The sequence below is a fragment of the Lemur catta genome, chromosome 13 (assembly GCF_020740605.2).
Source record: "Lemur catta isolate mLemCat1 chromosome 13, mLemCat1.pri, whole genome shotgun sequence".
In the NCBI taxonomy this organism is placed as follows: Eukaryota; Metazoa; Chordata; class Mammalia; order Primates; family Lemuridae; genus Lemur; species Lemur catta.
Genome location: NC_059140.1, coordinates 77,949,051 through 77,976,254, shown reverse-complemented (window position 1 = coordinate 77,976,254; position 27,204 = coordinate 77,949,051). Strand labels below are relative to the sequence as shown.

At 43.8% G+C, this 27,204-nt stretch overlaps 1 long non-coding RNA gene across 1 annotated transcript in view; it reads left to right on the top strand.

The window, feature by feature from the left end:
- LOC123649188 overlaps positions 1-27,204 on the top strand; it is a 50,045-nt gene that overhangs the window by 18,279 nt on the left and 4,562 nt on the right. The window lies entirely within an intron of this gene.

The following is a 27,204-nucleotide window of genomic DNA, read 5'->3' as shown; positions in this document are numbered from 1 at the left end:
ATCTCATTCATCTGGTTTTTGATGGTTCTATTTGTAGTATTTTCCCCACACGTGTGTGTGTGTGTGTGTGTGTATGCATGTATGCATAAATCATTAGGTGAACATATATAGATAGATGAGGGTTGCCTGTGTCAAATAACTCAGGGTAAGCATTGAATTAAATCATTTTGATGTTTCAGTAATAGAAATCCCAAACTAAGCACAGCTTCCCTGACACCAGTAACAATTTCATTACTGAACCTTGAGATAACAGAAAATTTACAAGAGAAGGTGGTAAAGAAGTTGACGATTGAAATAATGGATGGGCTGCACACAGGAAAGACAGTGTGTACCTTCACAAGGAACCTGAGTTAAGTAGGCTGTTGTGCTAGGTATCACGTAATGTATAATTTTTCTTTGGAAGCATGTAGGGGCTTTGGTGATAACAACTAGCTGTTGAGAAAACTGCAGATTTAAAAAAAATACTAGAGTTAAGGTTAGAATCTTCATTATGTATTCAGTTCTTTACATGCTGTATGGGTATTTAATTAACACAGGCTTAACTGCTTATTATGCATTCCAAGCAATATTGGATGGAGAAAGAATATTATTAATGAATAATATGACTGTAGATCAGCCCTTTTTTGCTAATGCAAAATATTTGCAAAAATATTTGTCTTGAAATTTACATCAGCTATTATCCATTATAGTAATGATTTTTAAAAATACTTCCAATTTAGTTTGATTTATAAACTCACTCAATACAATATTAGAGACATGCAAAAATATGAGAAAAAACACAATGTATGTTTTTGAACACAGAACCCATTAAACAAAATCCATACAGCTGAAGCCCTTTCTCAATCATACTCCCCCTCCACCCCCTCTCTCCAGGCATAATTTTATACCTTTACAACATAAATACATCCACATGAACAATATTTATTACTGTTGCTTTTTAAATATGAAAGTTGACGCTTGTCTCCTTTCATAGTCCCTGGTAGGCAGTCCTGGGCTCTGGTCCATCCTTAAGGGTGTTCAGGGACTTGGGTTCCTTCCTAGGACAGCACTTCTATATTTGGTAAACACACTGCTTTTAAAAATCTCCAAAGCATCATGGACCAATATTTTGTCAATTACCAAAAAAAAAAAAAATTAATTATTAGGAAGGTGAAATTAGAAAACAGATACACAAAATACTGCTCTGCAGACCTAAGTCAGTAAAGAATTGTGAGTAAAAGCTCGATTCCTTGTATCAACAGCTTATCTGCGCACTTTAACAGGTACCATTTATATCAATGTTTCAAGTTGTTAACATGGCAAATATGCTACTTCTTGCTTGTGAAATTTCTCTCATCTAGATTCGCTGGACCCCAGTACATTCATTTGTTCAGGCTGTGTGGTTCTCTAGGTTTCAGTTTTCTTAACTCACTCACCATGCAGGGGTACAGTGCTCCTTTCAGGGGAGTAGATGGGAGTCGATGAAATGGGATCTCCCCTTCATGAAGGTGTCCCTTCCTTCAGGTGTTCCTGCGGGTGTCCTCCTGGAACTTGTAGTGGGCAATACAGACATTGCCCCAGGAAGAGTTTGGAATGGGTCAGAGCAGTACATCGGTTAAATCAATTCCAAGACTACTCTGCAAATTCCAAGACTACTCTGAAAATTTACTTCCCATACTATTTATCATCCTAAATTATGTTCGGTCACATTAGCCATGTAACCTATCAGAGAGTCTACGTATAATAGGCTAATGTATAATGCCAAAGGGCACTCAGATAAAACACCAACCACCGAGAGACCCCCAAATTAGACTACAAACCCCTTCCCACCATCAGACTTGCAGCAAAAGCTACAAGCTTAAAGCTCATTTCTTGACTTTAGTTTTTCTATTCTTATTTCAGGCTACCGTATGTGACAGTAAATCAAGTAAACTATCAATGTGCATTTGAAAATGCATCTACATTCCTTTTCATATTACTGCCTTTTAATGACACACAAGTTATCTTTGACAACTTGCTTTTTAAGCTCTAAGAGTTCCTCAAAGTAAATACTTTTCCGAGAGTCCTTAATTTGAAAGAACTCTGCTTTTTCTGACTCTCTAGAGGAGTGAACAAATGTCAGTAGACATCGATGTCAGCACTTAATTGCAAATAAATTCTGTTCTTTGGCAGCCTGTATATAGTGCTCACATTTCAAAGTTATTTTAATTATTAACCTTTTATAATTTTACTAAATCTGGATGGATTATGAAACCTTGTTCCTAAAAGATACTCGTATGTTTAGAGACAAGAACTGGGGATCTTCAATGGACTAGAGAATTGTCCAGTGTCTTAGACCACGGATGCAGTTCACAAATAGAGATAGTCACTATACAGGAGAGTAGGTCCCCGGAAGGAGCCCATATTTAAGTTTGAGAAATGGAGGTATGCAGATATAAAATGAAAATAGTAACTGTAAGGCTGCCGTGGGGAATAAGGCATAGTTAGTGAAAGGTGCAACTGTATGGCCTCCTTGTCTGGTGAAGGGACAAACTGGTGATCTGACCACTCTTGGTGTGGGGACCGAGGTGTGGGAGGGATGGGAAAGATTTTAGCTCATGAAAATGTCTTTCAAAAACTCAGTCGAAGAAGAACAGCTGATAAATGTCATATTAAGGGGTCTGCGGACACATAAAATAGAGACGGGCATTTCCCCCCAAAATGTGCATTCTTTTAGATTTGCCACCAAGCCGTGAGAGCGAGCTCTGGGCTCCGTGAGCAGCAGCCTGGGCATTTTTGTCAATGGAGGAGTAGATTCCTTTTCCTGCGCGCAGCAGCATAGCTGGCATTTTTTCCCTCCTTAATCAAGATGTCCACCCCTTTGACCTTTAGAGCTGACCTTCTATGAGATGGTACACTGTTTCTGCCATCATTACCACCTGTTCTGCCACACAATCCCCTGCTGGGATTCGTACTTCTGGACAGAAGACGTTCCGCCTGGGAAACGCAGGATCAGCCTCGCTGAGCAGGAAGCGGCTGTGGCTGTAGGTGCCGGCTGCATTCTTCAGTGTTCAGCGGGAACTGCAGAGGACAGGCGGCAATTTTGTGAGTAACTGTCCATAATCAGGGGACAAGTTAATAGTTGACATATTAAAGTATATCTGGGGGAATATAGAGGGTAAGTTTAAATATTCATTAGGAGTTATTTGCCTCTTTTTTTTTGAGACAGAGTCTGACTCTGTTGCCCGGGCTAGAGTGCCGTGGTGTCAGCCCAGCTCACAGCAACCTCAAACTCCTGGGCTCAAGCGATCCTCCTGCCTCAGTCTCCCAGTAGCTGGGACTATAGGCACGTGCCACCACTCCTGGCTAATTTTTCTATTTTTAGTACAGACAGGGTCTCACTCTTGTTCAGGCTGGTCTCGAACTCCTGACCTCAAGCGATCCTTCTGCCTCGGCCTCCCAGAGTGCTAGGATTACAGGGTGAGCCACCATGCACAGCCAGGAGTTATTTCCTCATACAAAGAAGTTTTCCTATTCCTAGTATACACAGGAATAGCCATTCTTAAGTCTTTACGAGACTGACTAATGCATTCGTGGGTAAATACACAGGGCCTTCTAGCACCTTGAGAATTTTATAATATTAGTCCTCCTTAGATTGCAAATATGATAGGAAAAGATCTGTAAATGGTACGAATGAGCCACAGTTTCAGACAGTGACATAGCAGATTTGTCCCCAGCATGTTCCCATGTCATGCACTGTGTCAAGTGAAGGAACCGAAAGAGGCCAGAAGGGAGATTGGCAGACGGAGGGGCTCAAGGAGCAAGGTGGGTGGTGGAGCGGGGCGGAGGCCGGGCCAGGCAGGCCCCCTAGCAATTAGCAATAGCAGCGGCCACTGCAGTTTGGCGCACACGTGCAGAGGCACTAGCTGGTGTGATCTGCAGTCATCCGTGGAGTATGCACAGTCACGATCCCACTCACAGCTGGGGAACTGAGGCACAGTGAGGCCCACAGCCTAGTCACAGGCAAGTTGTGGGGCCAGGAGAGCCTGAGACACGCAGCCCGGGCTCCTGTGGCCACTGTGTCCCGCGTGGCCAGCTCCCAATGTGGGGTGCTACTCTGAAATTTTAAGAGTGAAAGGGAGTCACATGCATGGTGATAGGAGAGGATGCTCTTGCTCTCGGATAAACACGACGCCTCCCCTTGAAAAGACGATGTCAGGTGTGGAGTTCGCCTCCATGTCCTCCCTGTTTGGTGGCTTAGGACCGGCCTCCCTGTCCTGCACCTCCTTACCGTGGAAGCCACCTTTCCTCTGCGTCCGGCCTGAACGCCGGCTCTTGCACAAAGCCTCCCCTGAGATCTTCCACTTGCGCTGGAGTCATTTCAACTGTCACACATTTCAAGGGCCTGTACTGGCCTCCTGGTGGCCTGAGGTGCAGCGCACAGTGCCCTGTGCAGAGTTGAATATGCTCGTGGCGTGGCCCATCAGGGTGAGGCTTGCCCGTGGGGGGCGGGGGGCGGGCTCAGCATGGGGCAGTCATGTCTGTGGTCAGCAGCTGGGCCTGGGTGACTGGGCCTGGGCTGCTGGATTCCAAGCCCTGTTCCACCACGGATGAGCTGGGTGATCTCGGGTTATGAGGCTCTGTGTTTTCTCATTTTACATTTAGGAGTGATGGTATTACTTACCTCCTGTGTTTGTTGTGAGGATTAAATGAAATGTTATACATGCTTTGTCCATCTCAAGACTTAGTAAACAGTGTTGTTATCATCACTGTCTGAGTGACATGCTGCCCCCAGAAAGGGCAAAAATTCTTTCTACTTCAAATGAGGATGCATAACCTTTAAGTTTGGGGGAAACAGCGTTAGCCGGCGCAAAAAGGCTGCTTGCCGTCCCAGCTGCCGCGTGCAGCAGGTGACTTGTGTGTACACAGAGCTGGACCCGCCAGCGCAGGCCTGTCTCTCCTGAGTGAAGGCTGAGAACGCAGGCTCAGGAGGGAGGGACAGCTGCTGCAGGCCTTTGGCAGCCTTCCTGGTGTGCTGAGGGCTGCTATGCGAGTTTCCTGGGCTCAGGCTCCGTGGTACATGGAGTGGGAACCTTTGAATCACCGAAAGCTCTTGCTGATCAGACAGGGTATTTTAGATTTCAGGAGAAAACGTAACTGAATTGCTGAATTAACTCCTGAAATTTGTGGGCTAAGGGGCCTTTCTTTCAAGTTTCCTTCATGGGGGGGGCGGGGAGGGGGGAGAGATGGGGGAGGGGGAGAGAGAGAGTATGCACAAAACCCTGACTCCTTGGTCCACCTGGGCAAGCCCCAGGACTAGTTGCACCTGACTTTGTGTTACAGAATCAATGGCAGCTACTGGTGCTTTTCCTGTTGGCTGCTAGAAGAGAGGGTGTGTGCTCCTAGGCCCCCTCAACCCTCCAAATGGAAGACCACACTGGTATCTTTTGAAAGGAGTTGAGGGTAGGAGGGGAAAGGGGGACAGAGAGAGAGACAGAGTATCAACAAAGGGAAGAACAGTATAGGAGCTGAGAGAACATTTCAGGACAGCACTGAGGATGGAGCTGCACTTAATTAGAAGGAAAAGTGATGCTGAAGGGGGGGGCGGGTAGGGCTGGGTCAGCCCGAGGAACACAGAGGCCTCTGACGAGAATCTACTGCCAGAGCCCTGGGGACTTCACTGGCCCCCAGCCCGCACTCCCACTGCACCCACCCCCAGGGCCATAAGCAAGCCAGGTGGGCATCACCGGGGAGTGCCTCTGCAGTCCCACCCAACCAGTCTGCATTTTTAACAAGGTGCTCAGGTGACTCCAATGCACGTGGAGGTGCGAGAAGCTCTGGTCTCCAGCACCCTCTGGAAAGGAGTGTGGCAGCAGGAATCAAGATTCTAGGATAATCATAATTCTTGAATTTCCCTTGGGATCAAAGCATATCCTAAGAAATAATTTAAAATATGGACAAAACAATGCATAAAAAGATGTTTATTCCTGGTGATTCTTCTTAGTGACAAAACATTTCTGTGCAGTGTTACTTTCTACTATTTTTGGTGGGAAAATTGTTGTATTTCAGGTGATATATGCGTTAAAGATGTTCTTGCTGGAAACAGTCTCTGAAATCTAAACAGACGTAAACAAATTTCTAGAACAACACCTATTGGTAAATTTGGGGATTGTAGCAAACAAATCACTGGACTAAAGGGTAACTAAGGAATAATTATAATTTTTTTGAGTGTGATAATGGCATTACGCTTACGTAAGAAACTGTCCCTTTTTTTGAGAGGATACTGAATTATTTAGATATGAAATGGCGTGAGAACTGGGATTGCTTTTTTAAAATTCAGCAAAATGAAATAAATGAAACATGTTAGCAAAATTCGATGATTGTTGAAGCTAGATGATGGCTTCATAGAGGTTCCTTGGACTCTACTTTTGATTATATTTGGAAATTTTCACTATAAAAAGGTTTTAAAATGCAATCATTTAAAGTATTTAAAAAATTAACTAATTTTCTCTCAGGTGTTCACAAAGTAATTGTCAGCTACTTTGGTCAAAGAATATTTTAACAGTCTATTTCACTTTTCCTTAGTTTTCGAGTTTGCAATAAAATGGTGTATATATGTCTTCCTCCCAAAAGGTCATTACTGCTATTTGCTGACCTCCCCTAAAAGGAAGATCGGTGGTTTAGTGGGACTGATGAGAGGAAACTCTTGCTTTAATTGTTAATTAAGGTTGTAATTCACACAGATTATTTTAACTTCATATTATCTCCCTTTTAGATAAAGTTGTCATTCTGGGATAGGTTCCTCTTTTTGAACTTTCTAGATTTACAGTAATAGCAATGTTTTCTTGACAGAGCAAGCCCTGTCACTTCTAAACTGAGCCCCATGAATCTTCACAAGAGACGAATTGATCCAACAAGCCTCGGAACCCAAACAGTCTGCTAAAAGGGAGAGAGTACTCCAAAACAGACACCTGGCATTATTTAATGTTTCTTTTCCAAAATATTCAGAGAACAGAAGTTAAAGCCCTATCCATTTACCTTTCACCGAGAGGAGCTAGTTGGACTTCACATTTTAAGAAAACCATTTCTTCAAAGTGAACATCAGTAGAAACAAAATTTCAGGGATAACCCTGCCTCCAAGCTCATTTCTCTCTGTGAAACCTGTTAGCAGGCAATTTATCAAAAGCACAGATAGAACAGTGTTGCCTTTAGGATGGATCCTAAACTCCGACTGAAGCACGTCATCTGGCTACTGCCTGCTCTTGGCTTCATTTCTTACCACTCCCTGCTTGTCAAGTTTCCTTTCTGGTCATAGTTAATTACTTATGGTCCCTCCCAGCCACCTCCCAAAACAGCAGCAGCCACTGCAGCCACAAAACCTCTCCCACCCCTGTCCCAGCTCCCCTTCTGTCCCATGGGGTGGCCCCACCTTGCAGGGGGGCTGTCCCAGCAACACTTCTGCCGCCCCCATCCCCATGGGCCTCCACTGGCAAAATTTCCAGAGTCCCCATCATGACAAAACCTAAATAATCCGAACAAAGTTGCTTCTTATTTTTAGAGATAATTTAAAATAGTGATATTTCTCATGTAGTGGGATGCCATCATCAAGCCAAAGACATAGTTCTGTTCTCCTTCGTCCTTCACTTCTGAGACAAGCTGTGTGCCAGGAGGGTCGAGAAAGTGTCTGTGGAGGAGAGAGCATTCCTGAGAAATTGTCAGATGTTTAGCCACAGAGAACAAATTCGCCACATAACAGCATCTGTTTGCATAGGCTTGCGACGTCCCGGGCACTGTTCTAAGCCCCGCGCAGACATTAACTCATTTAATTCCCATTGATTGTGTTATCCTCATCAGAGAAATGAAATAACCTGCCCTGGGTCACGCAGCAAATGGTGGGCTGGAATCTGAACCTACGTAAGCCCACGTGCTTACCTAAACTTCAGTGGATTTGAAACCCAGGGCTTATGGTTTTAAAATGCACAGCCTGAACCACGGGGCTGGTGTGTGATCCAAATATGTCAGGCAGAGATTTCCTCTGTGCTATAAAAATCTGCTATTAAGGCCATGTGAGATGTGTGTGTGTGTAAATATATATTTTTCAGGTCGGATAGAGCCCTGACATTCTCAGTTAACCTCAAATAACCTATTTTCACACATCTATGCACTAACAAGGCAACTTTTTTTCCTCTCCAGAACTTGTCTTCAAAAGTAGCCAATGCACCAAACCTGGTAAGAATGGCCTTGAGTCCTCCCTCCTCCTCTCCTACAAATCCCACCTCCACTCGCAGACTGACAGCTTCACCTGTTTCCCGACTTTCAACCCACAAAGCCGGTTTCCCTCAGAGGCCACGAGAGGGAGCTGTTGAACCTTAAATTAAACATATTGGCCCTTCAACAATAAATCTTGGGCTGAACTGTTGGATAACCTGGCCTGTAATATTTAACTTGCATTGTAATGAGCAATAGTATCGTTTTATTTCTATCAAAGCAAAAGTTATGCATGTAAGTAAGAGATACTGTAGGTAAAGCCAATGGATACTTTGAGCACTCCTTATTTATAAGACACTTTATTTTAAAAGGAGGTACAAAGATGAGTAATTCAAGTGGCTCATAAACGTGTGTATGTCTGTGTGTATGCACATTTGCATTACAACGTAGAACATAATCTGTAGGAAAGAAAATAGTGGACTTTCCAAAGAGAAAGAGGCATCAGGAAAGTCTGGAGGGGGGAGCTGGCATTTAAGAAGGGCTAGAGGACGTCTCGGTTTGGGAAACCGAGAGAGGGAAACGTTCCAAGTACAGAGAACAGTTAAGCAGAGAAACTGTGGAGAACCCTGAATGACCTGGTTTGCTTGAAGCATAGGTTGCACAGAGATGATTAAGACAATATGAGGGCTGGGCGAGGTGGCTCACGCCTGTAATCCTAGCACTCTGGGAGGCCGAGGCGGGAGGATCGTTCGAGGTCAGGAGTTCGAGACCAGCCTGAGCAAGAGCGAGACCCCGTCCCTACTAAAAATGGAAAGAAATTAGCTGGACAACTAAAAATATATAGAAAAAATTAGCCAGGCCTGGTGGTGCATGCCTGTAGTCCCAGCTACTCAGGAGGCTGAGGCAGTAGGATCGCTTGAGCCCAGGAGTTTGAGGTTGCTGTGAGCTAGGCTGACTCCACGGCACTCTAGCCTGGGCAAGAGCGAGACTCTGTCTCCAAAAAAAAAAAAAAAAAGACAATATGAGGCAGGAGAGCTGGGTCAGGCTGCATTGTGATGGTGCATATGTGCCCAAGGACTTACTTGTCCCTAATTGTTCTGAATGTCAAAATTTGACCAAATGAACTCTCAAGCTGCACATGCGGAAGTGTGAGTGGGAAGCAAGTCCTCCACTACCTTTGGTTTCCCCTAATACTTCTGATAGGTTTGGGCCTCGAACCCGTAAAACAGGCTAATAGTGTTTGCAGGTCAGTGGCCTTGATTTAGCTAAAATACCAAAGTGTACTCTGTCCATTGGGCATTATTCACCAAATGTCAATTGAAGTCATACTATGTGTAGGTTCTTAGAAAATCTCAGTATTTTCTAATGACAGTATTCTGAACCTGATAAATCACTGGTAAAATTTTCAAAAATCATTGAAAGCCATCTTTTTATTTAGGATAGAAATGATTACTTCTTAGAGTATTGGAGGTTGCTTTAAAAATTTAAAATAATGTTGTTTGATGAGTACAGATTTTTAGTGTTGCAAGACAAAAAAGTTCTGCAGGTCCACTGCACAACAATAGAATATACTTTACTGAACTGTAAAATCGAAAATGATTAAGATGGTAAATTTTATGTTATGTGTTTTCCGTTACTATTTTTAAAAGACTAAAATAAGAAGTTTTTTTTTTTTAGAGCTAGAACAAAAAGAAACTATCTACAGGAAGTGGAATTAGTTTAGCTCTGTGTTTCTGGCAGCCCATGCAAGGAGGGGTGGGTGGGCAGCATTGTGGGCCACATTGTTCTCGTTTGTTGAGTACCTCTGCAGAAACAGAAGTTTTCCTGGAACTAGACTCAAGCAAAATTTACAAGGTAGGCTCCTATAGAAAAAGGAACACTGTATAACGTGCTGGACAATAACTTCAATTCCTGATTTTTAAAAACCACTTAGAGGTTGTCCAAATATACTTGAATCCTCTGTAAAGGCTGTAGACATTAAATTAAGGCAAACCTCAGTAAATTCACTTCTCCGGAGTATGGAGATAACATGATTCTGATACTTTCCCTTTTTTTGGTCTAATTTAAAGAGAAAATTCTGGAATAACAAGGGGCATTTCATAGTGCAATAAGCAGAGTCATGGTTCCCCCAAAGACGTCCACGTCTTAATCACTGGAACCTGTTGCTTTAGGTTGAAATTGGAATTAAGATTATAATCAGCTGATCCTAAAATAAGGTGATGGGCCCAATGTTATCAGGAGGATCCTTAACAGTGGAAGAAGGAGGCAGGAGAGGCGCTCAGAGGACGCAGTGTGAGAACCCAATCTGACGTTGCTGGTTTGGAGGGGAGGAAAGAGCCCCCAGCTGCGGAGTGTGGCGGCCCCAGGAGCTGGAAAAGCCAGTGAAATGGATCCTCCCTTAGAGCCTCCAGAGGAGAACTCAGCCCTGCCAGCACCTTGATTTGAACCCAGCCAGACCCCTGTGGGACTTATAACCCCTGGAGCTGTGAGATACTAATCTGCGTTGGTTCAAGCCACCAGGTGTACGGTAATTTGTTACGGCAGCGATAGGAAACAACTCCACACAGAGGCTCTCCAATATCACAGTCGGCCCCTAATAAAATCCCCTGGTTCCACGTCCTGCAGATAGGCCGTGATGTTGGTAAACGTGAGCTGTGAGCTTTCTTACCAGAACTGAGGAGATCAGTCCAATGTGCTGGAGAAGCTTGTTAGTCCTGTGCCGTGGGAGTTCGTGCGTCAGAGTTCTCATCTGGAGCAATCCAAGGCAACACAGACGGTGGTAGCTAAGGGACAGTGATCAGATACACCGTGTCTGTAATTTGCTGGCCCATGGTTACATGTGCCCAAAGATTCTTCAGACCATAGGATTGCGAATGAAAATACAGTGTGGAGATGGCCAGGCCTTGGCAGGGACCGAAGTATTTATCGAATGGACGGATGGATGGATGAGGAGGATGAAGGGATAAAGATGAATCAGGCTGCTGGCTGAGGAAGGGACACCCTTCATTCTCTGAGGCTGTCTAGTGACAAGACCGGCCACATGCAAGAGGAGGGTCCTATCTGGTGAGTGTTAGAGACCCGAGGTCTCTGAGTCCCAAGCCTCCTGGTGGCTACACAACACTGTCCCCACAGGGCAGCAGGCTCAGCAACTGTTGCTCCTGCTGTGATGCAGCCAGTGCCTACTAGGTGCCACACAGTAAGTTCTTTTTAAACATTTTTCATGCTTTTATAAATATTTGATAACATTAAAAAGTTATTAACATATACATAGCAAGACCTTCATCACTAAAATAAATAAATAAATGAATAAAAATAAAAGAATTGAAATTCAAATACATTAGCTGGGTGCAGTGGCATGCCCCTACAGTCCCAGCTACTCAGGAAGCTGAGGCAGAAGGATCACTTGAGTCCAGGAGTTTGAGTCCACACTGGGCAACATAGCAAGACCCTTGCCTTTAAAAAAATTCAAATTATATGTATAAACACAGATGAAGCTTAATGATAAAGTGAACATTTGGACCCCCCTCCATACATCTTAAAAAATAGAGCAGTATGAAATTCTAAAGTTCCCTGCACATTAATGCCATGAGTGCATAGTTCTGTCTTCTCTCCAGAGGTAGCCAATATTCTCAATACTGTGTTTAATTCTCTTGCTTTTCTTTATTGTTTTGCTGCAAATGCTTATGTCCCTAAGCAATATTTTACTTTTGATTGTTTTTAAAATTTTTTGTTAAAATGGTATCATAGTGAATGCACTCTCCTTTTAATTGCTTTTTTATTAGTCATACTGATGCTGGAGGTTAGAGTTTATCCATTTTCACTGCTTTGAAGTATTTCATTGCACTTATATACCAAAATATTATATATGTGTGTATATATGTATATACTCCTATGGATGAACATTCATGTCCAGTTTTAACTATTGCAAGAATGCTTTTCAATGAACATTCTACATGTCTCCCAGTACCCGTGTAAAAATTTGTTTAGGGCATATACTTAGGAGTTGCTGGGTCATAGGTAATTGTATGTTAAACTTTAAAAAATAATCCCAAACTATTTTCCAAATTGATCATACCAATTTATACTTAAAACCAGTAGTATGTACAATTTTCCTTTGGCCTAAATTCTTTCCAGAATTTGTTTTCACATTTTTGCCATATAAAATGGTTCTCATTATGGTTTAAATTTCCCTTTTTGTGATTTCTAAAGAAGTTGAGCATTCTTTCATACAATTGCTAGCCATTCACACTTCTATAAAGTACCTGATCCTATCTTTTGCCTATTTTTAATTGGGTTGCTAGTTCATGTATTTTGGTTGCTAGTTCTTTGTTGGTTACATAGGTTGAAAATATCTTCCCCTCCATTTGTGACTTGACTTTTCATGGTATCGTGGTGAACAGACGTTTTTATAGTATCGTGATGAACAGACATTCTTTCCAATTTTTAATATCTGTGTTGCCAAAGCGAGCACCAGAGTTCTTAATGTATTCAGTCTTTTTTCTTTTATGATTGTGATATTGTGAAATACATATATTTGGTCTTCAACCCTGTTTTCTGACATACAATTCCTAAAACCTCATAATCTCCAAAGGGGGTTTTTGTGTACCAATGATTGACTGGTGGCTGGCAGCCCCGCGGTAGCTTTCAGATGGAGGCTGGTCACAGAAAAGACCAAGGCAGAATTAGAGGTGGGGACTTCCAGCTCCACCCCTCGACCTGCAGGGAGGCAAGAAGGGCTGAAAGTTAAGGCGATCACAATGGCCAGTGATTTAATCAATTGTGTCTATGTAATGAAGCTTCTGCAAAAACCCAAGGGACAGCATTGGAGAGCTTCCAGACAGTGAGCACGTGGCAGCTCCAGGGGTGGTGGCCCGGGGAGGGCACAAAAGCTCTGTGCCCCTTACCCCATGCCGCATTCCATGTGTCTCTTCATCTTCATCCTTTGTAATATGCTTTATAATAAACCGGTCGGTAAATGTAAGTAAATGTTTTTGTGAGTTCCGTGAACTGCTCTAGCCAATTAATGGAACCCAAAAAGGGGCCATGAAAGCCCCAACTTGAAGCCAGTCCATCAGAAATTGCAGAGGCCCAGACTTGTGACTGGTGTGTGTGGGGGACAGTCTTGGGGACTGAGCTCTCAACATGTGGGATCTGAGGCCGTTTGCAGGGTGACAGTGTCAGGATTGGATTGGAGAACACCCAGCCGGTGTCCGCAGCCAAATCGATCGCTTGTTTGGTGTGTGGGGAGAAACCCATACACATTTGGTCACAGAAGTCTTCTGTGTTGATGTGGCTTGGTGTGAGAGCAGAGGAAAAGCACAGTTTGAGTTGGTTTTTGCACTCAGAACCATTAATAGCTTTTGTGAGTTAAGAAAGCCTTTCCTATCCCAAAGTCACATAGATACCCTCCTATATTTTCCACTCAGAGTTTGAAGTTTTGTGGCCCACACATTAAGGGCACATGAATTATTATTTATTTTTGGTGTGGGCTGGGGAGAGAAAGGTACGAGGGGAAGCAGAGACCCTCTCCTGTGTTCCAGATCAGTTTCAATATCAATTATTTACTAGCCTCATCGATGGGCAGTGTCTCCTCTTTTACTTGATTGTGTGTAAGATGGAATTATTTGACTCTTTAATGTTTAGTAGATATTGTTTATGAAACTACGTGTAGAAACTGGATACAAACTACTGTTCCTTTCACAGGAAGATTTTAAATGACTGATTCACTATCTTTAATGGTTGAGAGTATTCTGTTTCTTCTTAAATCAATTTTCTATTATTTTTTCTAGGAATATGTACATTTTATGTTTTCAAATATATAGTATATATGTAAAAGATTGATTATCTTACAGTTTTATCTTTTCTCTGTTGTACCACTGTCATATCACCTTTTCATTCCTGATGTTTTTTATTTAGCCTTTCTTTTTCTTTTTTGATAAATCTTGCCAGAGGTTTAGTAATGTTATTAATATTTTCAAAGAATCAACTTTGACTTTTTTTATCCCTGTGTTGTATCCTTGTTTTCTACTTCATTAATTTTGTTACTTTTGTCTACATTCTTTGGTTTATTGGGTTGTTTTTTTCTATCTTTATGTGTTAGTCCTTAGTTCATTAATATTCAGTTCTTCTTTTCTAATATATGCAATTAGGCTTCTTTTCTGGCTGTGTGACTTTGGCCAAGTAACTTAACTTCTCTGTGCCTTAATTTCACATCCTTGAATTGGGGGTAATACCAGTGTCATAGTGTTGTTGTGAAGATTAAATGAGTTAGTATATGGAAGGGACTTAGAATAACACCTGCTGTACACACTACACAAGTGTTTTTCCTGCCTGATTCTTTATTCTTGTCCTCTTCTTAAACATCATTTAGCCATTTAATTCCATAAAAACAATGATAGAAAGTATTTTTGTTATAATTCTGTTTGAATAGTTTCCAATTTCTATGATATCCTTCTTTGATTCATGAATTATTTAGATGTTTTCGTATTTTCCAAATATATGGAAGAATTTTTTTGGTTGTTTTAAAAATTACTCCATAAAATCAATTGATTTTATAAATTGATTATATTGTGGTCAGAAAACATGCTCTATTTGATATCAATTTTTCAAAATTTATGAGACTGATTTATGGGCTAATACATTAATTTTTTTAAATCTTCACAAGTGAGACTATTATTATAATCTTATATTATTAATGTTTGTTTAGATATACACACATTATATAAACCATTTTCTTTGTTCATCATTCCTTTTCATATTGGGGCTAATTTATTTTCTTCTGTAGTAAATTTTCTCAAAAGTCTTTTCCAGAGGATCTCTTGTTGGTTTCCTGCTCCCAATTTACCTGAATGTATCTGTTTATCTGAAAATGTCTACATTTGGCCATCATTCTTGAAATATAGTGTTGCTGGGTACATAATTCTAAACTGATACTTCTATTTCTCTTAGTACCTTGTAGAAAATATTCTTCCGACTCCTGTGGTTGCAGTTGTGGAGTCAGCTGAGTGTCTAATTAGATACAAGGTCAAATCTTTTTCCTTTGGTTGCTTTTAAATCTTTTCTCTGATTTTGGCATTCTCCAGTTTTTTAGTAACATGTCTAAGAGTGACCTTGCTCCCTATTCTTCAGGCTTCCTCCTTCTGAGGATTGATGCCTACCATCAGTTTTGGAACATTCTAATCACCTCTGCTTTATTCACTTTACTGTCTCTGTAGAGCTGTGGTCCCCAACCCCCGGGGCCGAGGACCGGTACCTTCTGTGTCCTGTTAGGGACCAGGCTGTAGAGCTGCCTGCTCCCCACCCCTGCCTCCCCGGCACCCTGCCAAAATCTCGTGGAAAAATCGTGTTCCTTGAAACCAGTGCCCAGTGCCAAAAAGGTTGGGGACTGCTGCTTATAGAATTCCGACTGAATGTTTGTTGGTTCTTACGCTTCAGGCTTGAGTAGCTCTTAAATGTTCCCTCACTTTTTTTATAATTTTGTTTCTCTGTACTGGATTTTAGCTTCTAGATCATGAATTCTTTTTTCAACTGTGTGTAATCTGCTCTTTAACAGTTGCTTTGAGTTTTTTTGTTTTAATAATTATATATTTCTCTATTTTAGAGGTTTATTTTTTATGTTCTTGGTCATTTTCAAAAATCTCCTTGTTTATGGTTTCAATTTCATCTATTTCGTTAAGCATGCAAACGTTTTATAATCTATGTCTGTTAATTCTAATATCTAAAGTCCTGGTGAGTCTGGTCCATTATTTATTTATTTATTTATTTATTATGGCTCTTCTGTTTCCTTGTACAATTATATTTGTTTGAAATGTGTTTGTAGAAATTGCTTAAGGACTGGGGAAAAGATGCATTTTTACAGGAAGAAATTTTGTTTGCTTTTACCAGGTGACTGGACTAATACAAAGTAGGATCTATTTAATATAAACATTTTAGTTTATAATTTTTCAGACATACAGTGTGAATTCAGGACCCAAATCCACATTAGAGCTGGCTAATGGCCATGGACTCTCAGGAGTATGGTTGCCATAAAAAATACAGAATGCCCAGTTAAATTTGAATTTCAATAAGCAATGAATAATTTTTAAAAGCATGTTATTTACATACAATTCAAATTTAACTGGGCCCCCTGTATTTTTTAGAGCAGCTTTGGATTCACAGCAAACTTGAGCAGAAGGTAAAGTTTCCATGTATGTCCTACCTTCCCCTTACACACATATACACACACACACACACACACACACACACACACACACACTCCCTCCCCTATCAACATCCCCCACAGAATGGTGCATTTGGTACAATCGGTGGACCTACACTGACAAGTCATTATCACCCAGAGTCCAGAGCTGACACCAGGGCTCACTCTTGATGTGTGTTCACTGGGATTTGACAAGTGTATGATGACATGTATCCAGCATGTTATTACAGTATCACACCAGAGAGTTTCACTGCCCTAAAAACTCCTGTACCTGGTATTTTTATTTGCTAAAACTAAAATCCCTACCCAGGGGAGACTTTTTTCCTTCCACTGCGAGCGGAGACCAAGATGTAACTTTCCCTGTCGCCTGCTGGGGTAGGGTACTTACGTCCCTGCTGCTTAACGTTTCTCTGAGGGCATAGCCTTTCGTGTGCCTTGTCCTTCTTGGGTGGTCTCTGGTTCTCCTCCCACCTAGTCTCCTGCCCACTCATGTTTCCACTGAGACTAAAGCCCGAGGCCCTCAGAGTCTAGTGCTTAGGATGCCCCCAGCTTCCCTAGAGCTGGACGGTGCCCTCAGACTAGCTGAATGTTTGATGATCTCGTATTTCCCCAGAGTTATCCTGCATCTTCATTCTTGATTGCAGGAGAATTCTTTCACTCTTGCTACCTCTGCCATACATTTTAAAAACTATTGACTCTAACATTCTTCGGTACTGTGTAGTGGGGGAGTTTTAGGGTCCCCATTCTGCTGCACCGCAGCGCTGGGGAACAGAGATCTTGACGTAGATCATCTCACCCAATCCTTGCAGCCCCACGATGGATACCGTGATCTCAATTTCACAGGGAAAACTGAGATTTAGAAAGGTTAAATAATTTGCTTAAGTCCACAGTGTAACAACCCAGACAAAGTCAGTCCTACTCTTCTGGTCTCCAGAGCCTGCATGGTCACCGGTTTGCCGCATTTCCCTCCATTTCTCAATGATTTGTACCGTTCAAAGTAGCAAACAGTTTGCAAGCTTATGTTTATTTATTTAGTTAGTTGTGATTGATTGGTTGGTTGATGGATTTAGCCCACAATTAGAACTGCTGCCTGTGGGGCAGCCCTTCGTGGGCAGCGTGGACACTAGTTCTGGGACTGGCCCGCAGCTTAGGCAGGGCTTCAGGCTGTGGCAGTCTCTTGGGCATTTAGCATAGACCAAGGTCTTTTGTTAGCGTAGCTTGTTCAGAAACTCACTTATATCAGTTTCCTTGGAGTTGCCTGAACTCTAGCATACCATCCATGCTAACGAGTCCTGTAAGCCAGAATTCCAATGTGTTGATTTACAACGAGACATTGTCCTTTTCAGTAACTGTGTCCACTCTCCCAGGTCCCTCCAGATATCAGGACAGTTGGGAAAACACATCCAGACATATGCTTAACAGACTTTGAATGAGCAAAATGAATAAATATTAAGTGACCTAAGAAATTAAATGTCCTTCAAGCTGTGAAAAATCTGATAAAAGTAATGTTTCTAATAACTGAGATTTCTACCATAAAGTAGGTCAAAGCATGAACATACATTGAGCCTCTACTAGGTCCTGGTTACCATGTCAGGCACTGTGGATAAAACAATGGCTAAAACCATGACCTGCCCTGTGGAGTCTATAATCTTGGACCTTCTCTCTTCCTTAAACAATGCTCCATCCACACTAGAAAATTCCCTTTCTTACGTCTACATGCAACATTCTTCAGTGTGTTCTAGACTGGAGGATGTTGACTTTGGACATCTGGTTGGCCTCTGGGTTTCTAAGACATTCTCCGAACCATATTCAAAGCTGCATCATTAGGTGAGCCGCTTCTTTGGGTTACTTTTCCTTCCATTTTCAGATAATTCTTTACCCACAGTTGTCCTCTGTGTTCTGAGTTCTGACAAAGATTCTTTGCTTGGCCCAACTGTAGTCAGGCTTTCTGAGTCTTCTGCTGCACCTATCCGTGTACCGCCTTGTAAAATCCAGTTACAGCCAGAATACTGCTTAGTCCGTGTAGCAAGAACCCTCCATCCTCGATATCTATCACCCTCCACTGTCCCCCAGGTGATGTCAGACCACCCTGGCCTGTCTTCAGCAAGAATCCTGATAGAGTGGTCCAGCCAGAATCCCCCCGACCCCTGATGTTTCTGCTTAGTGATTTTCTAGCCACTGACCCCACCCTGCTCCCTGGCTATAAATTCCCACTTGCCTAAGCTGCACTTGGAGTCAAACCCGATCTCTCTCCTCCGCTACAAGACCCTGTTGCCGTGGTCCCTGTACCCATGACAATGGTCTTAAATAAAGTCTTCCTCACTGTACTTTAACAAGTGTCACTGGATAATTTCTTTTAACAGTCCACATGGTATTTTTGTGTCCTAACAATCACTCATATGGCAGTAGCAGGAAGTGGAAAGCTGTTGGAGTCGGTTCAGCTCTGCATCTGCCGGTTTCGCAAGGAGTCATTACAAATATGCTGGGTTTCCTTTTGTTTGCTCACAGGGGCAGCTGACTGCAAGGAAAGGTTGTTTGCCTGTTTGCTTTTTATAGTAATGGAGCGTACGGAGACTTCTGGTTGAAAATAGGACATTAGAGTTTCAGGAACATGAGAAAATTCAGTTCACAAGCAGAAGAATTTCAAAATCACTTTATACTTGAGGGCTAAGCTTGCCCTGAAATGGGACCAAACTTTTAAACACGAGTGAACCTAAATGAACTCACTGGCTCAGGGTGGCCCTGCCCGGGTGGCTCGCCCCTGCTCGGGCTCTAGTTCTCACTCTGACAACTCAGTTAGTTGAGTGAGTATGTCTAAGACTTAATATTTTTGTTTTCTAGGTCACCAAAACTGGGAACACTGGGGCGTTTGATAAAGTCCTGGCCAGGGAGTGTTTGACTCATTTATTTCTTTCACTCATCTTGGGTAGGTTGGAAAGGTTTGCGTAATGTAATACTTTTAATGGAGACAAAAAATTCAATTTTTTTCTAGATCCACAAAACATCAAGTTAATCTTTTAAGGACATTTAACTCAGGGCTTACCCCAAGTTCTTTGACATTAGGTGACAGATGGAAGTCCCCAGCCCTGCGAGGTTTGACCGTATCATTTGAGAGCAAGACCACTCCATACCTTGGGAGAAGCCACCACATTGGGCAAAACCACTCAGAACATAGAGTTTACAAAATCTAATAAAAATGAAAACCCAAAGCAGTGAAGTTTTGGGGAAAAAAAAAGCCCACAGTCAAGTTGAGAGGCAGCTACTGAGCAGCTCCTTCATATTTGGTTTTTGATAGGGCGAGAAGGGGACCTGGGGCTTCCCTGTGACTGTGGATGGCCAGATCCTCATGGTGTCAGGGACCAACTCTCCACTCCCCTTACCCGGTACACTAATTTTATCTGTGTACAGAAGGCTCTCTGGCTCCTTCCCCCACCCAAAATGTTCTGCTAACCTGCTGGCTTCAACTCAGACTGGTAAAGTGACTACTCCCGTTAACCCTGATGTGCAAGAAGACACTAGGGACAACGTGGGTTCACAGCAGCCACTTCAGGCTTCCATTCCATGGGGCTCGGGAAGGCTCTGGATGCCTTGCCCCACCTGCAGGGGGGACCTGGCAGTGTCAGTGTCAGTGTCAGTGCTTGGTGTCGCCTGCTGAGGGAAGCAGAAGCTAGTGTGTTGATCAAGTCACCTCTGCCCTGGCTGCCTTTCCATCCCTCACGTGGCAGGTGAGTCCTGCAGTTCAACCCGTGTGATCATAGCCTCATAAGGCAGTGCCAGGAGAAATGTGTCAAAGGGGAATCAGGAGACTTAGGTGACTTCCTGGTTATTAGAGCCACCCAGTCCGCTTTTCTCATTCATCAAGAATAGTCTTTTGAGCCCCGGAGTCCAAGGCTGCAATGAGCTCTGATTGCCCTACTGCTCTCCAGCCTGGGCAACAGAGGGAGACTCTGTCTCTAAAAAAAAGACAAGGGTGGGAACCAGTGTTTTAAAAGGCTGGGCTCTGTGGCTCACGCCTGTAATCCTAGCACTCTGGGAGGCCAAGGAGGGAGGATCACTTGAGCTCAGGAGCTGGAGACCAGCCTGAGCAAGAGTGAGACCCCGTCTCTACTAAAAATAGAAAAAATTAATTGGGTGTGGTGGCGCGTGCCTGTAGTCCCAGCTACTTGGGAGGCTGAGGCAGGAGCATCCCTTGAGTCCAGGAGTTGGAGGTTGCATCAGCCATGATGAGGCCACTGCACTCTAGTCTGGGGCAATAGAGTGAGACCCTGTCTCAAAAAAAAAAAAAAAAAAGTATTTTTACTAAACAGAAAAGAAGAGGGCAATCAGAGTTTGCTGTACCAAGTCCTTATTTATGGAAGAGGAAACCCTTTTTCTGCCCTGCAATTCTGAAGATTCCGCACTATTCCTTTCATTGCTGTGGGTGCACTTTCAACATCTGATTTCGAGCCATAGGCAGTGGCTTCCCCCACCCACAGAAAAATTCCTCTAAGAAATCATGAGACCATCAACATTTAGCAGCTGTTTAAAAGACTGTTTAGACTCTTGGAATGATGCTGGGAAATTCTTGGAATTATGGTCTTGGGCAAGAAGGGAACATAGGAGTGGGAAAATCAACAATCTAAATTTCAAACCCAGGGGAACTCCTTTACATAACCTACTAATCTGTCCCTCTCAACACAGTTATTGTGTAAGTATAATGGAAAAGAAAGTTCACAGTGCCTAGTGCTCTGGATCAAATGCAATGTAGAGACCAATTTCTCCAGCAAGTTGGCCGGGTCCAGTCATTCAGTGCTGAATGCTCGCTGCCGGGTCTGGGGCTCGCGGTGTCGGTTCACGTCCAGAGGATCCCATAGGTCTGGATAGATAATGTGATTTGGAGAGCTGTTCCACCCCTTCATCAATTCAAGTAATCTTTCTCCAAATGATATGTATATATATTTATTTTTAACCTATGGCTGCATAACAAACCAGACAGAACTCAATAGTTTAAAGCAACCACTTTATTATTCCCCAGAGTTGTGTGTGTTGACTGTGGTCACTTACGCGGTTCCAGTCCTGTGATGTCACCTGGGGCCACTGCCATGCAGAGGCTCACTGGGTGGAAGCGTCCAGGACAGCTCACTCACCCGGCTGCCAGAGTGCTGCCCGGGGGCTGGACGCTCCACTGGGGACACTGACCATGGCATCTACACGTGGCTCCTCACGTGGCCTGGGACTCTCACGGCACGGCAGCAGGGTCTGAGCAGCAGAGTACTAGCAGTGAGCATTCCAGAGGGCAGGAGCAGAAGCTACCTGTCAGTCCTCTAAAAAGCCAAGCCTACAGCTGGCACAGTGTCACTCGTGCCGTGATCTACTGCTTAAGCAGTCACAGGCAAGACAGCCGGAGTCTCCTATCTGCTCTTGCGTTTAACCAGTCTGTTGCAATATAGTCTTGGTTGAAGTATATGAAGAAAATCTGGCCTCACACAGATACGGAAGTGGGAAAAAGAGTATTTAAACAGCCTTTTCAGATAATAGTGGGTTTGAGTTTCTTGACAAGTGTAGTTTCTTACAGCATAGTTGCAATGTAGAATCTGAGACAAACATCTAGACCTTCTTTTAGGTGACCATCCTTTAGGGATGTGTTAGGTGCTCCCTTGCCTGGGACCCACAGGTGAGACACCCAAGGCTGAGAACTCTCCGAGTCTTGAAGACATTTGTAGCTCAGCCCTGCCTGCTCTTTCTGCTTGTCTAGAACTTGGCTGTTCTTTAAGATTGTAGACAAATCACAGTTCTTCTGTGAAGACTGCTCTCCCCTTACTAAACAACAGCAATCTCTTTCCTCAATTCCTATAACATTATTATCTGTACCATCTATTTGGCACTTAGTAAATGCTGTCAATTTTAAATTAATTGCCAAGTAAGTGCTTACTAATTGTTAATTAAGCTAACTGGAAACAGGTTCTTTGACTAGTACTCTTTTTAGTTTGTTTTTTCCCACAACAAACAGAAAAATTGATCAAAGTTTCTTAATCTGGGGTTCATGGATTAGCTTGTTCAGGGGTTGACAAACCTCCAGATGTTGTCAGTGAAATTGCAGATGTCTGTGTATATGTCATTTTTCAGAACTCTTGCTCCTCCCCTCCCCCCCAAAGAAAGGTTAACAACCACTAAGTTAGATTCTCACAAATATAAACTCTGGTTGGTCTTTGGGGGGATTTTAAAACCCAAGATCTGCTATAATGTGATCAGGAAGGGCCACAGGACACTCCACTCTTCAGATCCTCATCTACAAAAGCAAATCCTTCCTCGATTGAGCCAATGGGATTTTAGTTCCCTCAGTTCTATAACTACATTGGAATTCCAACCATCTGGTCACCTTTGGAATTGCAAGGTGGTCTGGCTTTGGAAGAGAGCTCTTGGTCTGCTTCATCCCATGCAAGCATCTGGTTAGTACCAGAGAAGCAGGATGTGTGACTACATCATTTGATCGAGGTGTGTCCCTTAGCCCTGAGAAGCAAGACAGCATCTTACTCGGGGGTCAGCAAACTTTCTCTGTAAAGTACAGACAGTAAAGATTTTAGGCTTTGCAGGTCACGTGGTCTCCATTGCAACAACTCCACTCTGCCGTTGTTACATGAATGCAGCCATAACAACAGAGAAATGAGTTGGCATGGCATGTCCAAGTACAACTCTATTTGCAGAAACAGGCGTGGCTGCTTTGGACCAGGGGCTGGAGTTTGTTGACCTCTGATCTAAATTCTCAGGAATTACCAGTTATAATCAGGAAGCACAACACTGAAAAATTGAGTAGAATCCTGGAGCCTCTGAAGACCAATAGTATGTAATTCTAATCTTGGCTTAAAACGTGAGCATACGAATCCGAAGAAAGCGGCTCATCCCAGGTAACAGCCCACAGAGGCAGCCCAGCGACGTAGGGAGGGAACTGAGAGCGATTTGGTTGTCAGGGTTCCAGCTCTCGTGCACCCTTTATCAGAGACAATTAAAAAAAGGTTATTGTTTACACCACCACGGACAAGGAGGGGGTAAGCTTCTCCTATGAAATCCAGACTGCTCCCCGATCTGCCTCTCTGTAATTAGTGACCCTTTCTTTCTCTGTCCCATGCAGACAATGAATAAAAGGTTCACGGTGTATGATGTCACCAGAGTTCTAAAAACAATCTCTTGATTGTTCCACTTTAAATTCTGCCTTTGCACCCGGCTGTGGCTGCAGCTGCTAGTCAGCGCCAGCTACTGCGCATTTACCAAACTGGTTTTGACAGCTCCCCTTGCAGACCTCCCCGGCAGGAGAAAAGCCTGGTGGGAGCAGACGCCGTAGGTAGAAACCCCACTCTTTGGCGTCATTCCCAAAGAGTGAAAGCTCATTCACAACTTCTCACAAGTGTAATCATCAGAAGACACAGAAGGGGGTTAGATAGTTCAACTTGCAAATCAGAATTTAAAACTTGGCAAGGCCTTCCACTTGTTTAGGTTCCTTTTATTATCAAGTTTCCTAGAAGGGCACTTTTCTTTCTTGTTCTCAATAGGACGTCTTGGGCCTCGAGCACTCAGGTTCTTAGCCTTTGCCCTGCTCATTCTTCCTTGTGTCTCCCGCTGTCCTGTCGACTAGAGGGAGCAGTAAGTTGCACGTTTCTTTCTTTGCCTTTATTAATTCTCCCGATCATGTGTGTGATTAGGACTGGGGTATGTTCTGTAGTTGGCTTTGGTCCTGTGTCTTCTGCACCGGAACTCGGTTTGGGGACAGTTATTAATGCTGTCACCTCTGCCCCAGGAAATACCCTTTTGGTCACCTCCAGCACTGTCCCATGGAAGAGAGGCTAAAGCCCAGCCTCTCCTTCTTGGGTCACTAGTAGAGTGAGGGTCTTCTGATCAGTGGAGCCCAGGCCGTGTGCCACTGCCCTAGAAGCAAGGAAGACTGAAGACTAGAATCTGTTTGGCCAATCACAAGCACTTTGTGGTGCAACTAGCATTTTCAGATGAGCATTTTCAACAGCAATTTCCTAAACTTCCACTAAAACCCATTCAGCAGAAATCCCCCAGACAGATGGAGTAGAGATACTGGGTGGCCAAACCGAATGCCCAGCACTCCAGCTGTGCTGCAGAGGGCACATGCTGGGACCTGGTCCTGGGGCGGCGGCTGGGGGCAGGGAGACAGCCTTTGCCAAGTGCTCACCACTCGGCAAACTCTGAGCGAGGCCCTGTACGCCTCACCAGCCTGCCTTTGGCTGAGCCAAGACTTGAAACACATCTGAGTCTGTCTGTCTGTCGGTCCACACTCTTCTAATAGTATGCCAGGCAGGAATTAGAGTGCAGAGCAGAGAAACCAACAGCACCAGCAGGAAGAGAAGCCCAGCATAACTCCACCTTTGTGTCACACGGGCACAAACACGGGGCTGGGGAGAAGTTCCCCCCACAACACTGCTGACGGAAGCTGAGAGTGGACAGAGGCGTCGAGTCCATGGGCAGACAGAAATCTAGAACACAAAGCCAGCGGGCACCAATCTTGTCAAGCTCAGTTTTAATTCAGGGAAATTACCTGAAGAAAATCCAACTAGGGTTTCTCTGTCATGGATACAGATTGTACCGGTTGAAAGGTGAAGAGGGACTTCAAGACACTTCAATTTTAAATCCTTTAGTACTTTGAGTCTCTTCTCTCTGACCTTTGCTAATTTTATAATTCCTTTATAAAACTCTTCCGTGTTGTTTGAGGTTAGAGACTACGGTTGGCCCATTGCGAGAGAGCCCAGCACGAGCTGCAACGCTCTAGTTGTGGCCGCTGGAAACCCCAGAGGCAAACCCGCCAACGTGGTGGGGAACAAGCAACAGAACTCGGGGTGCGGTGCAGGTAGGTCAGATATTAATAGTAAAGCCCCATGTAGACACAAGCAACAAAGGCAGTTTTGCTTTGAAACAACGAATATAGCAAAGCACAAATGCGACCTGTGTGCTTATCTATAGGAACAGCCTAGGATGGGGGTAGGACGCAGCTGAAATGGTTCAAGTTTATCCACTTAGCTTGGTTCAACCCACAGCATGCTCAAAATCACACTGGGAAATTCGAAAAGCCTGTTTTTTACAATAAAAGGTGGCATGTTCTCTTTGTGGAATCTCCTAGCAATTTCATTGTTATATAGGTTACTTGGATTTTTAAAATAAGGGGGTTTTCAACCTGAGTTTTGGAGGAAAAGGTTATTTATTCCTCCCCCTCTCCCCATGTTCTCCATTGATAAATTTTGGCCAGGGTCAGAGTAGCATAATCCGTGATGCCTACGCCCAAGATAAATGCCTCAGAATCAGAATGTCAGGTGTAAATGAAAATCCCACATGGCGTAAAAGATGCCATCTAGTATATGACGCTAAACAAAAACGTCAGTGTCAGTTTTGACTAATAGCTTGTAGGTCAAAGGTTTAAAGATGTTGGAAACATGGAATTGGGCTAGCATATGGTAATGTCAAGAAAATGCTTTGTTTTGGTTCTTTTTTCTCTTATTTTCATAACTCCAAATTTGGTGGGAAAATACCAGTCAGAGAGCAGAAAAGAAGGGAGGCGAGGGGGGCCGGGGCCAGGGGGCTGCCGTCAGGGTGGGCGGTGGGCCAGGGTGTCCGTTTATTCTCATCAACCGAGGAGAAGGTCACCGTCACGCTGTGCCTAAGGGGGAGGAAGGAAAGCCCGAGTCGGGTGAAGGAAAGCCGTTCTCAGGCGGAGAAGAGGGCAGAGGGCTTGGAAACCATAGCAGCTCTGCAGAGGCCGGCTGGAGTCAGAATGAGTCAGAAAGGTCAGTCTTAATGGATGTGACATACAGGCTTCACCTTTTCACCGTCCTATTTGGAAAATGTTGCCTCACAGCCTATTTCGAAGATGTAATGGGCAAGCCCTTGCTCTTGGGTGGTGGGTGGGACACAGAGGCAGCAGGTGTGTCTCAGGTTTGGAGGTGGGTGGACCGACTCTAGGAACAGGCACGTCTTCCCTCGGGCACGTCTGCCGGAGAACCGTGGAGAACCGTGGCGTCCTCTGTGCTGCAGGAGGGTAGGCTGCGGTGGACGCATGTGGGCCGGGAGAGAGAAAGCAGGTTTCTGAGGACAGTTTTGTGACTTCTTTTGTTACTCCTAAGTTTTAGGGATATAGTATTTGCCCTGCAGGCTTATGGATAAGCTCCATTGCTTTTAATGGGAATTTTAAACCCTAACTGAATGGGAGATGAAGGAAAAGTAAATGTATACAATTACTATGTGTCAATTAAAACTTAGGTAAAACTTCAAACAAACAAACAAAGGCAGCAGAGGCCCCCTCAGCCCCCAGGCGGTGTGGCTCTCGCAGTAGGGCCGGTCTCAGGGCCAGACACAGGTGGCCACTCAGCAGTCGGGGCCGGGTACTGCCCGACCCCCCACTTCCATGCCTTAGTTTTCTTATCCAGGAACAAATGGAAATGACAGTACTTCCCCTGACCACCTCATGGCTACAGTGCTTGTGAAAGGTAAAATGCTCCGTCAGTGCAAATCCATCGTCTCAGCTCCAGCAGAGCCATCAAACAGCGAAAAAACCCAACCGTGTTTCCCAAGGCTGAGAAGCAGTTACGATCTGCCATTTACCATTCTCCAGGCAATCCTTATTTGGAGGGTGATTTCATTCGTTCCACTTACTGTCCTCTCCAGTGTAGTCAGGACGGGCATTTATTTGAAAATCCCTATGAATCAGCACAGAATGACAAAAATGTGACCTTTCACAGTGAGCTGTGCTTGCCCAACATTTCGTCCTTTCCCCATGGCATAAAGCTACAAACAAAATTCCCTCATTTACAGTTACAAGGGACATGAAATGTGGGCACTTAAAATTCACTGAG